The sequence below is a fragment of the Pan paniscus genome, chromosome 6 (genome assembly GCF_029289425.2).
Source record: "Pan paniscus chromosome 6, NHGRI_mPanPan1-v2.0_pri, whole genome shotgun sequence".
NCBI lineage: Eukaryota > Metazoa > Chordata > Mammalia > Primates > Hominidae > Pan > Pan paniscus.
In genome coordinates, this window is record NC_073255.2 from 112,664,803 (window position 1) to 112,683,938 (window position 19,136).

The 19,136-nt window shown below is 35.5% G+C and overlaps 1 pseudogene; it reads left to right on the forward strand.

The window, feature by feature from the left end:
• Positions 1-11,258: 11,258 nt before the first annotated feature.
• On the forward strand, positions 11,259-14,039 carry LOC117981204 (ADP-ribosylation factor 1-like; annotated as a pseudogene).
• Positions 14,040-19,136: the final 5,097 nt, after the last annotated feature.

Genomic DNA, 19,136 nt, shown 5'->3' on the forward strand with positions numbered 1-19,136 from the left:
TCTTTTCTTTAAGAATGTTGAATATTGGCCCCCACTACCTTTTGGCTTGTAGGGTTTCTGCTGAGAGATCCACTGTTTGTCTGATGGTCTTTCCTATGTGGGTAACCAGACCTTTCTCTCTGGCTGCCCTCAAAATGTTTTCCTTTACTTCAACCTTGGTGAATCTGATGATTATGAGTCTTGGGGTTGCCCTTCTCGAGGAGTATCTTTGTGGTGTTCTCTGTATTTCCTGAATTTGAATGTTGGCCTGTCTTGCTAGGTTGGGGAAGTTGTCCTGGATAATACCCTGAAGTGTGTTTTCCAACTTGGTTCCATTCTCCCTGTCACTTTCAGGTACACCAGTCAAACATAAGTTTGGTCTTTTCACATAGTCCCATATTTCTTTGTGGGAGGCTTTGTTAGTTCCTTTGCATTCTTTTTTCTCTAATCTTGTCTTCGTGCTTTATTTCATTAAGTTGATCTTCAGTCTCTGATATCCTTTCTTCTGCTTGATTGATTTGGCTATTGATACTTGTGTATGCATCACGAAGTTCTCGTGCTGTATTTTTCAGCTTCATCAAGTCATTTACATTCTTCTCTAAACTGGTTATTCTAGTTAGAAATTCCTCTAACCTTTTATCAAGGTTCTTAGCTTCTTTGCATTGGATAAGAACATGCTCCTTTAACTCAGAGGAGTTTGTTATTACCCACCTTCTGAAGCCTACTTCTGTCAATTTGTCAAACTCATTCTCCATCCAATTTTGTTCCCTTGCTGGCGAGGAGTTGTGATCCTCAGTTGGAAATGAAGAAATCACCCACCTCCTGCATTGGTCTTGCTGGGAGCTGCAGACTGGAGCTGTTCCTATTCAGCCATCTTGCCCGGGAAATCCTTATCCAAACTCTTTAACACAAAAGAGCAAAAGGAAAGCCTCCCAATCTGTTCTGTGCATCCAACATAACTCTGATATCAAATTACCATATTCTAACAAGAACCTTAAGAAAATAATATTATAAGCAATATTTTCCCTAAACATTAGCTGCATATATATTATTAATGAAGTGAATCATATATAACCACAAATATTAACCTATTTATATAAAATCACATATATTAACATATATACAATATATTTTTAAAATTTTATGAATGTAAGATTAGTTTAACATGTGAGAATAAAAACAATGTAATTTACCACATTAACAGAATAAATTTTTAAATGATCATTTCAATAGATGGAATGAATAGCATTTTAAATAATTAAATTTGCATTTATGTTTAAAAAAATCAATTTCTCAGTAAGCGAGGAATACAGTGCACGAATACAATAGCACTTCCATAATTTGACAAAGTGTATTTACAAAAAAACGATTTCTATCATTATACTTAATGAGGAATTTTGAATGTTTTCTCCCTAAAACCTAGAAAAAGATCAACTTAATATCAACATAATTCTAACTGATAGGGTGTTAGAATTAGTCAATAAAAAAAAGAAAAAGAGATTGAACCATATGTTTTTGTACATAGAAAGCTCTCAAATAATCTACAAAGAAACCATTGAATTAGATACTGAATTTGGTAAGATTGATGGATACAAGTTAAAGTACAAAAATCAACTGTATTTCTACATACTTTAATAGCAAAATAGAAAATATATTCCTTCTTATAAAATAGCAAAAAACTATTGGAAAAATAAATTTACAAATAATATATTAGAATTTTTAAAACTCAGATATAATGTATTGAAAGATGTGCAAATTCTCTTTACTAAAAAATATAAAATACTTATAAGTATCTATATTTATTCATTTTGCCTGAAATTAGGCATGGGCTTTCTAGGGCAGGAACTGATTATTACAGTCATTTTTTGATATGCATAGAGTACTGGTTCCAGGACTACTTGTAGAAATAAAAATTCATAGATGCCCATAAAATAGTAGAGTATTTGCTTATCACCCATGCACATCCTCCCATATAATTTAAGTCATTAATAGATTACTTATAATACCTACTAAAATGTAAATGCTATATAAATAGTTATTATACTATTAGGTAATAATGACAAGAAACAATTCTGTGCATGTTCAATAAAGATGCTTTTTTAAAAAATATTTTTGATCTGCCATTGGCTGAATACATAGATTTGGAACTCTTGGATACAGAGGGCGTACTCTTTCTGCTCATAGCAATAACCACATGAACCGATTTGTCCCAATTATTTTTTCTTCGAGGAAGATGTGAAAAGAGTAAAGCAAATCAGTATTAGAGTCTATATTATTGGCTATAAGCTTTAAAAATTCCGTAGCTTATACAGGACAGGGACAGCTGTCCAGCTTTTCCTATTTAGGGTGGGAATGAAAGCCTTTGCTCCTTAATGTCAATATTCCTCAAAAAGAGAAAGGGAAAGATCCTGAGCTTTTACCTTTTGAAATGTAAATAAATGTCTTTAGGGGGAAGATAAAACGAGCATCTATGTATTTATAACCAGGGGTTTTATCTCCAGGCCCAGGACTCAATCCCTTGAAATGAAAATACATACCTCTGTGAAGGTAAGTCTCTTGAATTATCATTATTGATTCAATTATTATTTAACTGACAAGGCTTGTTTTTTAGCTCAGGTTTTGTTTTCTTTGCTTCAGAAAGCCCTAACCATACAAATCCCTAAAATACAAAAACATTTTAAAATTTCTCTATAGCTCCATAAATACTATCTAGATTTTTTTAATATCTAAATAAATATTCACAGATATTTATTTAGACTTTTTAAAGATCATAGTTATTAGAAAAATTACCTACATATTTAACACAGTTGCAATCCAAATGCCAGAAGAAAATTCACCGAGGGAATTAGAAAGTTGATTTAAATGTATACAGAACCACAAAGATCTAGGATATTCAAGAAAATTTTGAAAATGACAAATGTATAGGACATATAGTACAGATTTTAAGACTTACTATAAAGCTGTAAGAATTAAGCAGTATAGTTTTAGTGCAAAGAATAGACAAAGAGTTCAATGGAACAGAAAAGTATAGGATAAAAGCATGTATGTATGACAAATTAAGACTAATTAATTTCACTTCAATTTCAAAAGCAAATAAATTGTCTTTCCAATAATATTGCTGGACCAATTGGATAGCCATATGGAGAAAGGAAGGAATTAACCCTGCTGATAGCATACTTAAAATATAATTTAGAATGGATGGTAAGAAAGGAAAAATAATTTTGTCTCTACACTTCATGGTAGTTTTTGGTCTGAAAGACTCCTTTAACAAAAGACAGATTAACAAGAGAAAAACAAGCAGAAGTTTAATAACACATAAACCTTATGTATATGTTGGAGATACCCAGACAAATGAATACAGTTGTCCTCCTTTATCTGTGGTTTCACTTTCTGAAGTTTCAATTAGCCATAGTCTACCATGGTCTGAAAATATTAAATGGAAATTTCCAGAAATGAACAATTCATAAGTTTCAAGTTGCACACCTTTCTAAGTAGTGTGATGAAATTGCCAGACATCCTCCTCCAGCATGCCCGGGAAGTGAGTCATCCCTTTGTCTCCCATATCCAAATGGCCTTCACTATCCACACATTAGTCTCTTAGTAGCACCATCTTGGTTATCAGATCAACTGTCATGGTTTCACAGTGCTTGTGCTCAAGTGATCCTTATTTCACTCAATCATAACCCCAAATTGCAAGAGTGGTGATGCTGGCAATTCAGATATGCCACAGGAAAGCCATAAAGTGCCTTGTATAAGTGAAAAGGTGAAAGTTATTGACTTAATGGAAGAAAAAAAATTGTATGCTGAAGTTGCTAAGATCTACAGTAAGAATGAATCTTCTGTCTGTAAAATTGTGAACAGTATCTTGTTATAATTGTTCTGTTTCATTAGTCATTGCTGCTAATATTTTATTGCCTCATTTATGAGTTAAACTTTATCATGGATATGTATGTATAGGAAGAAACAGTGTATATAGTCTTCGGTATTACCCATGGTTTCAGACATCCACTGGGGGTCTTGGAATGTATCCCCCATGGATAGGGGGACTACTGTAAGTCTCGAAGAAGTGGCTTTGAATTCAGACTTAAATACCATCCTCACTGAAATAAAGCAAGAAGCTTGTGGGGGAAGGCCAGTTATGGAAAGGTATTCAGTAAAAGCTTGGTAAGCAAGGTAAGGTTTGTTATGCGATTTAAGTGAGTACTTTCTTTATTAATAAGTCTCTAGTGATGCAGTCGTTTTTCTCTTCCTCATACAGAGAGGAGACACTCTTACAAAGAAATCTTCATTTCCTTTATAGATGTTAATTTCCCTTACAAAAGGATAACATCTACTCTGTTTTCAGAGTTTGTACTGTGACTATAGTTTCTGAAAATATTTAGCTCAAAAAAATTTTTATGCCAAAGAGGCATATTTTATGATGGCATATTCTGATCCCCTATAGGACCATGGACCTAAATTTAAAAGATAAAGTTTTTGGACTATATCATGGGAGAATACCTTCATAACATTGGGGTAAGCAAATATTTCTTAAACAAAGCACAAGAAAACAGGAAATTAATTTATCAGTATCATTAAATAGCCAATATTATTAGTCATCAAGGAAATACAAATTAAAACCACAACATAACATTTCACACTCAATAGAATGGCTAAAATATAAAAAGACTATACCAAATGTTGGTGAGATGTGGAGCACTGGACTCATACATTGCTGATGAGAGGCAAGCTGCTATAACCATTTAAGAAAACTGGCAATGTCTTATAAAAATAAAACTCTATCTATCCTATCATCTAACAGTTCTAGCCACAGATATTTACTCATGAAAAATAACTGCATATGTCCATGAAAATTCATGCACAAGAATGTCTGAAGCAATTTTGTTTATAATAAACTAAAACCGGAAGTAACGCAAATGTCTATCAGTGAGTAAATATATTGTGAAAAATTTATATGGTAAAATATTACATAATGATATATAAAGAATAAACTATTGTTATACAGATATCATATCGAAGAAAAGATGCCAGACACAAAAGACTACATGCAGTGTGATTCCATTTGCATGCAGTTCAAAAAACTTATAAAATGGATAGATGGTGATATATGTCAGAAAAATGCTTATCAAGGTGAGGATATTATCTAGGAAGGGATATGAGAAAAAATTATGGAATTTTCTATGTCTTCATCTAGTTGGTAGTTTCACAAGTGTATACATGTATTAATAAAATCAATTAACTCTTCATTTAAGATTATTTTATGCACCTGTAAATGAAAATAAAATTCTAACCCCCTCAATCAACTGAATGGACCCCTCTTCTCAGCCAAAGGCTTTCTAAAGTAAACTTGAAACACTATTCAGGCCCTGATGGGAAAGGGAGTGTCAGATATGCCTCATTTTACCTTCCTCCTTTGGATTTCAGGCATGGCTGATCAGCATTAACATTAAAACAGACCTTAAGACTAACAAATCAGATTCTTTGTAGCAAGAAGATATCAACAATGACAGATAGCAAGCTCTGAAAGAAATTGAAATATTTCATCCCAAAATATATTTATTTGACATATTTTGAAATGGCCCCACAAAGTTGTCTCTTGTGGGGAAAATCTATATTCTGTAGAGAATCCCCTTCCCTTAGAGAATTAACTGTTTGGCATCTTTTTATTTCTGATAAGAAACATTTACAATCTTCTCTCTGAAGCCTGCTACCTGGAGGCTTCATCTGCGTAATAAGGACCTTGGTCTCCACAACCCCTTGTCTTAACCCAGACACTCCCTTCCATTCATTCCTGGTCATTAGATAAACTCTTTCAACCAACTGCCAATCAAAAAATCTTTGAGCCTACCTATGACCTGGAAGTACTTGCTTCGAGTTTCTCTGCCTTTCTGGACCAAACCAATGTTCATCTTACATGTATTGATTGATGTCTTATGTCTCCCTAAAATGTACAAAACCAACCACCTTGGGTACATGTTCTCAGGATGTGGGGCTGTGTCATGGGCCATTAGTCACTCACAGTGGACTCAAAATAAATGTCTTCAAAAATTTTACAGAGCTTGACTCTTTTTGTTGACAACCTTATTGAATATAAGAAACAAGTCCAATGTAAAAAAATGAGGAGTATTTTTATCAGCTGAGAAGTGTGTTAGCTTTTTTTTCCCAAGCATGTTTTGTGTGAGACATGAAAGGATTCTCAGAAGAAATAAATTTGATTCTCATTATTTACAGTATTCATGTTCTATAAAGCCACTGTGAATTACCACATTAGCAAATACTGAACAATTGTTCCTAGGGGAAACACAAGTTTAGGTTCCTGCTAGCATCTGGTCACAACATTTTTGTCAACTGATTAATACCCAACTGTCATCCAAAAGACCACCAGAATGACTAAATAATAGAAAGGAGAGTATTATTGGAAGTATCAGTTTGCAAACCAGGAAGAGATCATCACTGGTGTGTGCAGAAAGTGCTCTCTACAAAGAGGGGGGAAAAGGCTAGGTTTTATTCCTCACAGGGCCTGTTTCACACACTAGAGTCATATATAGTAAGCAGATTTTAGGGTAAAGCTATAGGTATTTATGAGGGGAGTCAAGTGCATGTGCAATGGGTAAACATATGTGTAACATACATCCCATGTTCATTTGGGGGCAGGATTTTAGCATTAAAATGAGATGGAAGTTGGCTCTTTACATCAAAAATGAACTATAGGATACAAAGACAGTTTGTGCACAGCTGCTATAAGCTGGCTAAAACTGGCTTGAGATCTGCAATTGCTTATTAGAAAAGAATGTTTGTAAGGTTGGTCGTCTGTCCAACCAGAGTTGTAGTGGTCTGGGTTGCAAAGCAGAGTTAGAAGGGGTCCAACAGCTCCTACTGTAGGGAATTTAGAGCCATAGGAATTTAGAAATTTGCCATTCCAGCTGGGCCCTGAATCCTTGACTCATAAGTAACTTTGTTTTCACAACCTTAACTTTAGGGTTTATCTTAGTTGATAAGGGGGTACCTATTGTGGTCTCTCAGATCACATCATCTTGTTTCATGTGTTCTTGTATGTTGTTGATACATTAACATTAAACTCACAGCTAATAACAGTATAACTCATGCCTGAACAAAGCTTATCTGATGGTACATTTTCTCCGCGAGACACATCACAGCCTTCTTGTGCTTGGGAATAGTAGACAGCACTTCAACACTATGCCATTTAGGGGCGATTCTGAACAGCAGAATCGCCAATAAACATCATAAAAAAGCAAAAACTATGGCACTAAATGAAAAGGACAATGTGAGAGCCCAAACAAGAAAGCAAAGCCTCACCTTGTTTGATCTCTGCTCTGAACATGAATGTCAGGCAACTCAAATTTTTCACCATTCCATGTATGTCTGTGAATAATCCTGAAAATGCCACAAGTATTGATTTTAGTGTTCAAAATAAATTTTATTGAATAGGCAAATTTGCAAATACAAAATCCATGAATAGTGAGGATTGAGTATAACTAGCAGGCTATTGGACACGAATCTTTCACCAATTCTCAAGTTCAAGAATAATGTCCCTTACAGTTTTAAAGAGCTTTAAATCAACAATAAATGCCTCAATAGGGAGATGACATATATGAGTTCTACACATAATCACTGGACAAACCAATATCCCATCCAACCAAAAATGGGCTTTTTTGTTAAGGATTAAGGATATGTGACTATGTTTATGAAGAATATTGATCTGTAGTTTGCCTGTAATGTTTTTGTCTGGTTTTGGTACAAGAACAATGCTAGTCTCACAAAATGAGTCGATGAGAGCTCCCTCCTCTATTTTCTGAAAGAGATTTCTAGGATTAGAGTTATTGTTCCATTAAATATTAATTATATTTGCCATTGAAGCCCTCTGAGCCTGGTGTTTTCTTTGTGGGAAGGGTCTTATCACAAATTCAATTTATTTAGAAGGTACAAGGACAATCAGATTGTCTATTTCTTCTCAAGTCAGATTTGATATTTTATGTATTTCAACGCACTTACCCATTTAAGTTGATGAATTTATTGGCATAAAATTTGTATTATTTCCTTATTATTCTTCAAATATCTGTAATATATTCAGGTAATGTCTCCTCTTTCATTCCTAATATTGGTAATTTTTTCTGTTTTTTCAGATCAGTATGAATAGAATTCTATCAATTTTATTGTTCTTTTCTCTATTATTTGTCTGTGTTGTATTTCATGGATTTCTGCTGTGAGCTTTACTACTGTATTTTTTTTTTTTTTTTTTGAGACAGAGTATCCCTCTGTCACCCAGGCTGGAGTGCAGTGGCGCAATCTTGGCTCGCTACAACCTCTGTCTCCCTGGTTCAAGTGACTTACCTGCCTCAGCCTCCTGAGTAGCTGGGATTACAGGCGCCCACAACCACACCTGACTAATTTTTGTGTTTTTAGTAGAGATGAGGTTTCACTATGTTAGCCATGCTGGTCTCCAACTCCTGACCTCAAGGGACCTGCCTGCCTAAGCCTCCCAAAGTGCTGGGATTACAGGTGTGAGCCACTGCGTCTGGCCTACTATTGACTTTTGTCTACATATTATGACTAATTTGCTTGTCTTTTTCTGGTTTCATAAGGTAAGAAATATAAGTTTCTTGACATTAAACCTATCATTTAGAAATGCTACTTTAATCGAACCTCCCAATTTTTAATATGTTATATTTAAATTTTCATTTAGTTGAAAATATTACCCTATGATTTCCTTTTTGACTCATGAATCATTTTGAAGAGTATTGATTTCCACATATTTAGGAATTATCCATGTATCTTTCTGTTACTGATTTTCAATTTAATTCTGTTATGATCAGAAGACATGCTCTGTGTGATTTCTTTCTTTAGAAATCCACTGAAACTTCAAGTTTTGTGGCCCAGCACATGGTGAATTTTCTATGTGTATATGAAGAAGAGTATATGTTCTGCCGTTGTTTGGGAGAATGCTAATAAGTTTGACAGTATTGTTTGTCTTCTATATCCTCTTTGATTGTCTATTTACTTGTTCAGTCAGTTAATGAGAGTATTAAAACTTCTAACAAAATTATAGATTTCTGTATTCTGCCTTTCAATGTTGTCATTTCTTTACTTCTTATGTTTTGAAACTTTGATATTCATTGCATATACATTTAATATTCTTATGTCTTCTTGGTGAATTTGCTCACTTACCATTATTACATGGTATGTGCTATATTAAATTTGCTTTACTTATGAACACCCAAGTAATTTAAAAGCCAAAGGTTGGCATAAGATAGAACATGCAAAGAATAAACATCAGAAATCTAGAGTAGTTATGGCAATTTCAGGCAAAATAGACCTCATAACAGAGAATATTATCAGAAATATCAAAATGTTGAAATTTATTTTAGCTCTTTAAAGATGTCATTCCATTATCTTCTTGTCTCCATTTTTTTGAGAAGCCAACCAACCATTTCCTATCACTGTAATGTGTATGTAATGTATCTCTTTTTCTTTGGCTGCCTTTAAACTTTCTAACTCTTGGTGTGTCCAGGTATAGCATTCTCTGCATTCATTCTGTTTAATGCTTAGTCAGCTTTTTGCATCTGTGAGTTGATGTTTTAAACTAATTGGAAAAACGTTACGTTAGTTACTCTTTGAAACTTTTTGTTTCTATTTTCTGTCTTTTTTCTTTCTGGGACTTAAACTATATGTGTTTATTATGTAATATGGTACTACGGGTCACTGAGGATCTTTAATTTTCTCTTTTTTTTCTTTTTTGTTTCACTTTGAAAAATTCTATTGACCTATCTTTATGGAAATGGATTTTTTTCTTTGAATTTTTTAAAAGGTTGATTTTATTCAGTTATGTTTTTATTTCAGATACTATATTTTTAATTTCCACTTGATTCTTTTTGAATTTTATATATTTCCAAAGATATCCTGTATCCTCGTCTATTATATCCACCTTCTCTGCAAATTTGTTAAAACAACTGTAACATTCCTACTTTAAAATCTTCTGTTAGTTTCAATATCTGGGTCCTCTGTAGGTCTGTTTCTATTGACTATTATTTTTTCTTCTCACTATGTGTCCAAAGACTAGTAAATTTTAAATTCTAAAGTATACATTATAGAACATGCTATAGATATTCTAGATTTTATCTTCCTCTGAAAAGTTCTGGGTTCTATTCTCGCGTGCAGTTATATTAAGACTGATCATCTTAATTCTGTTGAAGTTTGATTTTAGACTTTGTTAGGGAGGGTCTGTTTCCATTTTTCCCTTAGTGCTAATGTATAAACCTTAGTTTTAGAATGTGGTCCTTATTCCTAAGGGTGACTGTTTGCGGTTTCAATGGAAAAATCAAGGTGTTTTCCAAATCCTTCTAATGTGATAGAACAATTCCAAACTCTGTCTCTCCAGCACTGGGAAATTTCCAAAATCTCTGACCAGCTCTTTCAGGCTTCCATTTCTTTATTTCTATTGGAAGTATCACTCCGGAAGTGTTGTTATGACCATACAAATTTCAGGTTTCATCCAAGGATTTGAAACTGTATGCAAATTTGGAGGTCCCCTGTTCTTCTCTGAGCTATCCCATTCAATTTCCAGCTTTTCTGTCACCCCCAAATCCTGACTTTTAACTCATCAGCTCAATAAAACTGCAACTTTCTGCTTAAGCTCCATTGCCCATGTGCAAGACAGACTAGGAGTTATGGTCAGCAGAGTAGTAGAACAAATGTGGTTTTCACTTAGTATGCCTCCCTTCTTTCAATGGTCACTCACTAATGCATTCAAAAATTGCTTTTTACATTTAGTCCGAAGTTTATACTTGTTGTAATCAGGAAGACTAGTCCACTATAGCCATCTTACCATTACTAGAGGTCAAAAACTTCTAGTACTTTATTTCTATTGTGTTTTACAAAAGTATTGGTCTATGATTGGGTAGAAATTTTAAAAATCCTGATCATTACAACAAATAGTTTGAGAAATCCTGCTTTTCTACTCCCCATAGGCAATTATTTCCAGATCCAACTAGTTCCTACTGTCAGATATCATTGCATCTGCATATCAGAGACCCTGAGAACAAAGAATATGGACTTCTCTCCAGCTTACACAAATAGGTTACATGACTGTTTTTGTGTCTGCTTGTTAATAAATGTTTTTAAGTTTGTTGGGATTTTGTCTGAGACTTACTTTCATTGTGATGCATTTTCCAGTAGCAAGTTTGTAGAGGAGAAGAAATATATCACCCATTTATCTAGATCAGGGTCTCAAATAGAATAGATGTTAATAAATATTTGAAAATGAATCAATATTTTTCTAAAAGGTACACTTCACTTCTCTGCCTTAACTAAAACCTAGTTCTCTCTAGCTTCATCCACTGTTCTACCAAGTAGAGACTTTTTTTTTCTCCTCTCACACTTCATTTAACTCAGGGTAGGGAGAAGTCATCCTTGAGCTTTATCACCACTGTGAACACAGGCAGTTCCTTTGAAGCTACAATATTTACCTTCTCATTGTCTTCCAAGACTTACCACCTGTACCTCTTTCCTCATTTCTGCTGCTTGATCTGTAGACAACGCTAAGTCTGTGAAGACCAAGAAATTAGTCACAGGCATTCTCTAAACTTTAATAAAAGAAATTCAAGGGGATGATGTATCAGCTTCATTGTTTTTGCTTTTCTCCCCCAATTCAAGAAACTTGAACTCACTCAGCATGACTAAGTTTTTGTTTCATCCCTCTAAAGAGGAAAAATTCTACTAGTACGTCTGTCCTAAATGTCAAGAAGATGTCGAAAGTCCAGATTTTATTTCTTCCTTTTCATCGTCCCTGAATTACTAACATGAAGGTATTGTTTTACTGCTCATTTTCTTATATCTTATTATCAAGGGTATGGTGAAAGTTGTGGAGGTAGAGACCCACAAGCAACTCCGGACTTTGTGAGACTCAGTTGTTCCTAGACATTTGGGCACATATATCTGAAAGAAGTGCCATTCCACATGCCTGATTTTTTTATTTTTTATTTTTTGAGACAAGATCTCTCTCTGTCACCCAGGCTGGAGAGCAGTGGCACCATCAGGGCTCAGTGCAGCCTTGACCTTCTGGACTCAAGCAATCCTCCCACCTCAGCCTCCCAAGTAGCTGGGACTACAGGCATGTCCCACCATGCCAACACATGCCTAATTTTTAAAAATTGACAATGTTGAAAAAATCGAAGTATCAAAGAAAAAGTTCCTCATCCGTCCATTTCTATATTTCCATCCATTTTCTTTTTCTATCTTTCTCCCCTGTTAAAACTAATTAACTTTTCTAAGACTTCATGGGCAACCTCCATTCATGCTCAAATTTACATACACCCTTGCCTTTCCTTCTTCAGTTACAGGCCCTTTTCTCCATGGTATATCTTCATTCTCTCCCTCATTACTCATTCTACTTGGATTTGTCAGGGAAAAACACCATATTAGCTGAAATATGAAGAATTAGTTGGTCTTCTGTGAATGAGGAAGGCAACGAAAGGGTGATCAAAGAAAAAGAACAGCGTATATATAGAAAGAACATAAAAGACATTATTTATATTTGGCGAAATAAATTATAATCTATTGTGCTAAGAATATGGAGTGGGGAGGTTATCCAATGTGTTGGCACACAAATTCATAGTACTTTTGTTCACAGTACATTTTTATAATTCTTTTTGATTCTGTAAATTCAGTAGCAATATTCCCTCTCGCATTTCTAATTTTAGTCTTCTCGTGTTTTTTCGTAGTCAGTCTAGCTAAAGGTTTCTTAATTTTGTTTATATTTTTAAAGAACCAGCTCTTGGTTTTATTAATTTTGTTTCTTATTTTCTATTTTATCTATTTCTACTCTATTATTTTCTTCTTTCTGCTAGCTTTGGATTTAATTTGAAAATTTTTCCTAGTTTCTTAGGGTGTAAAGCTAGATTGTTGATTTGAGATATTTTTAATGTAAACATTTATAACTATATATTTCTCTCAGCGCTGCTTTCACTGCATTCTATAAATTATGGTGTGCTATGTTTTCACTTTCACTTGTCACAAAATATTTTCTTATTTCCCTGGCTATTAATTTTTTGACGCATTGGTTATTTTAGAGTGTTTTATAATTTCCACATACTCGTGAATTTTCCAGTTTTCCCTCTGCTATTGATCTCTTGCTTCATTCCATTGTGATAGAAAAAGGTACTTTGCATGATTTTCATGTTTAAAATGTATTAGGGAGCAAAATCAACACGTAAGTCAGAGCAGCAGTCACCGAAATGTCCCTGGCCAGCATCCTTCCACCTGTCCACAAGCATGGGGAGCATCTTTGTCAACCTCTTCAAAAGCATTTTTGGCAAAAAAGAAATGCACATCCTCATCGTGGTCCTCAGTGCTGCAGGGAAAACAACAATCCTATATAAGCTGAAGCTGAGTGACATCATGACCACCATCCCTACCATAGGCTTCAATGTGGAAACCATGGAGTACAGGAACATCAGCTTAACCATGTGGAACATGGGCAGCCAAGAAAACATCTGGCCTCTGTGGCACCACTACTTCCAGAATACACAAGGACTGATCTTCGTAGTGGACAGCAATGATAGAAAGTGTGGAAAGGAGGCCTGGGAGGAGCTCTTTAGGATGCTGGCTGAGGATGAGCTCTGGGTACAGTCCTCCTGGTGTTTGCCAACAAGCAGGGCCTCCCCAATGCCAGGAATGCAGCCAAGATCACAGACAAGCTGGGGCTGCACTACCTGTGCCACAGGAACTGGTGCATTTAGGCCACCTATGCCATTAGTGGAGACAGGCTCTGTGAAGGACTGGACTGGCTGTCCAATCAACTCTGGAACCAGAAGTGAATGCAACACCCTCTCGCTCTCATTGCTCCTCTTCCCCTTCACTTTATCCTCATGTGGCAAATGTGCAGCTCTGTGGTGTGAGTGCCAGAACCTGCCTCCCTGGTTTGGTCACCATGTGCATCATACTGTGCTGTAAATGTGGCAGACATAGCCTGTGGCCAGACTTTTTATTTAATGTAAATAGTTTTTGTTTCCAGTGAGGCAGTTTCTGCTACTCCTATGCAATATTACTCAGGTTTTTTGTTTGTTTGTTTTACCGTAAAAAGAAAAATCAACTCATTCTTCAGTGCTGAGAGGGGACATAGGCTCATGGGTACCTGGCCTCTGACAGTCACCAATTTGGGAGAGCTGGGGATGCCTCTAACTTCAGAGCTGTGTTGATACCCATTTTGGTGGTTGGTTTTTAACCCAAACGCGGTGCATTTTTAAAAATAGTTTAGAATCAACGTCAAGAACACTTGAACACACAAAAGAGAGACTTTGCTTAGCATGGGTTTGCAGTTATGGCCTGGATGCTAGTCACCGGCTTGGCTATTCCATTCAGGAACACCAGGTGGTGGCACAGCAAGACTGCCATCAATTCTGCATGGTCACAATAGAGATGTCTGTGACACACTTGTCCTTAGATCACCCTGCATCTCATAGCCTTGTGCTTGTCCCTGTGCTCCCATGGTTCTTGAGGGCTAGTCTTAGAGCCCATGGCTGTCTCATTCTCCCCCAGGCCACCTCCCTACCCACCTGCCTGCCTGCAGCCTCCTCAGAGGACATAGGGCCCTACTATCCCTTGGTCAGCATGTGGCCAGAGCAGGCCCATGGTCTTCAGCTCTTGTGCTCATTGAGGCACATTGGTAGGATATCTGGGGCCTCATCTGTGTTAATGAGAGCAAGGCAAGTGGACTGTGCACCTACACCCACAGCCCCTCAGGAGCACCCCATCTCCATATATGTCTTACCTGTCTCTCACTCAGACTGCAAGCATCCAAGTTGCCATAAAAAAAGACGGCCTTGCGCTGGGCGCAGTGGCTCATGCCTGTAATCCCAACACTTTAGGAGGCTGAGGCGGGCAGATCACAAGGTCAGGAGTTCAAGACCAGCCTGGCCAACATGGTGAAACCCTGTCTCTACTAAAAAATACAAAAAAATTAGCTGGGCATGGTGTCAGGTGCCTGTAATCCCAGCTCCTCGGGGGCTGAGGCAGAGGATTGCTTGAACCTGGGAGGTGGAGGTTGCAGTGAGGTGAGATCACACCACTACACTCCAGACTGGGCGACAGAGCGAGACTGTCTCAAAAAAAAAAAGATAGCCTTGACCGGGTGTTGGGGCTCACGCCTGTAATCCCAGCACTTTGGGAGGCCAAGGTGGGTGGATCACCTGAGGTCAGGAGTTCAAGACCAGCCTGACCAACATGGCAAAATACAATACAAAATTACAAAAATACGAAAATTAGCCAGGAGTGGTGGCGGGTCCCTGTAATCCCAGCTCTCAGGAGGCTGAGGCATGAAAATCTCTTGAACCCAGGAGGCGGAGGTTGCAGTGAGCCGAGATCGTGCCACTGCACTCCAGCCTGGGTGACAGAGTGAGTGACTGAGACTCTATCTCAAAAAAAAAAGAAAAAGAAAAAGAAAAAAAGATGACCTCGATTTTTTTATTTTGTATTTTGATAAACACTAAAGAAGCTGGAGCTGTGAAATTTGTCTTGGGGAAAATCTCAGAACTGGTCTATCTGGTGTTGTGGAACCTCTTACTGTTTTCAGTACACAATTAGGAATCAACTGTTTTGTATACTTGTTTTCAGTTTTCATTTAGACAAACAAGCATTGTAATTATTGGTATTAGAATAAAACCTCTTAACTATTAAAAATAAATCAATAAATTTTAGAAAGTGTATAAAGATTTGGTTTTTGGCCTAACATATGATTTATCCTTTAGAATGCTCCATGTGTACTTGGCAAAATTATTTTGTGCTGTTGTTGGTCCCATTAGACTATAGGGTTGTTCAATTCTTGTATTTCCTTATAGATCTTCTATCTGGTTGTTCTATCTACTATTGAAAGTGAGATATTAAAGTCTCCTACTATTCAAGAGCTATTTTTCCCTTCAGTTCAGTCAATGCTTGCTTCATATATTTTGGAACACTGATGTTGGGTGAATATATGTTTATTTTATTGTTACATCTTCTTACTGTATTGAAACTTTTATCATTATGAAATGACCATTTTTGTCTGAAGAGTTTCTCACTTAAAGTCTATTTTACCTAATATTAATATAACCACCTCTACTCCTTTTTGGTGACTATAATATCTTTTCCATCCTTTCAATTTTAGCCTATCCATGTCTTTAGGTCTAAAATGAGTCTCTTATAAACAGCACAGAATTTGATCCTGTTTTTTAAAATCCGTTCTGCCACTATCTTTTGATTGAAGAATTTAATCTATTTACATTTAAAGTGATTACTGACAGGCACCTACTTTTATCATTTTGTTATTTGTTTTCTGTATGTTTTATACATTTTCATAACTCATTTCCTCTCTTACTGCCTTCCTTTATATTTAATTGATTTGTAATGACATGTTTCAACTTCATTCTCATTTCTTTTTCTGTGTACTCTATGAATATTTTCTTTGTAATTACCGTGAGGATTACATATAACATCCTAAATTATGAAAATCTATCTTAAATTGATACCAAATTTATTTTAATTAAAAAAACTGTGTTATTTATAGCTCTGTCCCCTCTACTTATGTTATTACTATCAAAAATTTTATCTTTGTATTTTGTATACCCATTAAAATAGATTTATAATTATGTTTTATGCACTTCTCTTTTTTTTAACTTTTATTTTAAGTTCAGGGTACATGTGAAGGTTTGTTACATAGGTAAACTTGTATTATGGGGATTTATTGTACAGCTTATTTCATCACACAGGTATTAAGTCTAGTACCCATTAGTTATTTTTCCTGATTGTCTCCCTCCTCCCACCCTCCACCCCATAATAAGCCCCAGTGTGTGTTGTTCCCCTCTGTGTCCATATGTTCTCATCATTTAGCCGCCATGCATAAGTGAGAACACATGGTATTTCGTTTTCTGTTGATGTATTAGTTTGCTAAGGATAATAGCCTCCAGCTCCATCCATATTCTCTCAAAAGACACGATCTTGTTCTTTTCCATGGCTGCATAGTATTCCATGGTGTATACATACCACATTTTCTTTATTCAGTCTACCATTGATGGGCATATAGGTTAATTCCATGCCTTTGCTATTGTGAGTAGAGCTACAATGACCATTCATGTGCATGTGCCTTTATGGTAGAATGATTTATATTCATCTGGGTCACTGGGTCGAATAGTAGTTCTGCCTTTAGCTCTCTGAGGAATCACCTTACTGCTTTCCACAATGGTTGAATTAATTTACATTCACACCAACAGTGGATAAGTGTTCCCTTTCTCTCCAGCCTCATCAGCATCATCAGTTACTTTTCGACTCTTTAATAATAGCCATTCTGACTGATGTGAGATGGTATCTCATTGGAGTTTTCGTTTGCATTTCTCTAATGATCAGTGATACTGAGCTTTTTTCATTTGCTTGTTGGCTGCATGTATGTCTACTTTTGAAAAGTGTTCATGTCCTTTGCCCACTTTTTAATGGGGTTGTTTTTCTCTTGTAAATTTAAGTTCCTTATAGATGCTTGACATTAGACCTTTTTCAGATGCATAGTTTGCAAATTTTTCTCCCACTCTGTACGTTGTCTGTTTATTCTGTTGATAGTTTATTTTGCTGTGCAGAAGCTCTTAAGTTTAGTTAGATCCCACTTGTCAATTTTTGCTTTTGTTGCAATTGCTTTTGGTATCTTTGTCATGAAATCTTTGCCCATTCCTATGTCCAGAATGGTACTGCCTAGGTTGTTTTCCAGGGTTCTTATAGTTTTGGGTTTTACATTTAAATATTTAATCCATCTTGAGTTAAATTTTTGTATATGTTGTAAGGAAGGTGTCCAGCATCAATCTGCTGCATATGGCTAGCCAGTTATCCCAACACCATTTATTGAGTAAGGAGTGTTTTCCCCCTTGTTTGTTTCTGTCAGCTTTGTTGAAGATCAGAGGGTCATAGGTATGTGCACTTATCTTTTAAATCTTATAGAATAAAAGTGGATTACAATACAAAATTACAATAATACTGTTTTTTATCTTTGTCCATGTATCTACCTTTACCAGAAAACTTTATATTTATATATGGCTTTAAATTACCATCTAGTGTCCTTTAAATTTCCACTTGAAGTACCCTCTTTAGCATTTCTTGTATGGTAGGTCTAGTGATAATGAGCTCCAGTACCTTTTGATTGTCTGAATATATCCTAATTTCTCCCTCATTTTTGCAAGATATAAAATTCTTGACTGACAATTTTTTTTCTTTCAGGACTTTAAAAATACTACCCTACCACACTCTAGCCTGCGAGAGTTCTGCTAAGAAATCTACTGATTGTCTTATTAAAGACCCCTTGTATGTGATAAGTCACTTTTTTCCTGCTCCTTTCAGGATTATTTCCTTGTCTTTGACTTTTGTGTGTGTGTGTGTGTGTGTGTGTGTGTGTGTGGTAAAATACACATAACATCTTAATCATTTGAAGTGTACAGTTCACTGGTATTAAATATATTCATAATGCTGTGCAACCGTCACCACCATTCATCTCTGTAACTCTTTTCATCTTGTAAAACTAATATTCATACTATTAAACAATAACTCCACATTCCCCTCTCCCTTAAATCCCTGACAACAACCATTATACTTTCTATCTATATAATATTGACTACTTTAAGTAACTCATATAAGTGGACTCATACAGTATTTGTCTTTTTGTGATTGGTTTATTTCACTTAGAATAATGTCTTCAAGATTCATCCATGTTGTAGCATGTGTCAGCAATTCCTTCTCTTTGAAGAGTACATAGTATTCTGGTGTGTGTATATATACATTTTGCTTATTTATTCATCTGGCAATGGACTCTTGAGTTGTTTCCATGTTTTAGCTATTGTGAATAATGCTGCTATGAACATGAGTGTACAAACATCTCTTTAAGAACCTGTTTTCAATTGTAATTATATTCTAATATCAGAAAAAATAGACTTTAAGTAAAAAATTAAAAAAGGTTATAAGAGACAAAGAAGGATCTATAAATCCAAAGAATATATATAGGATATATATATGATCCATATATTATATATAGGATATATATATGATCCATATATTATATATAGGATATATATATGATCCATATATTATATATAGGATATATATATGATCCATATATTATATATAGGATTTATATA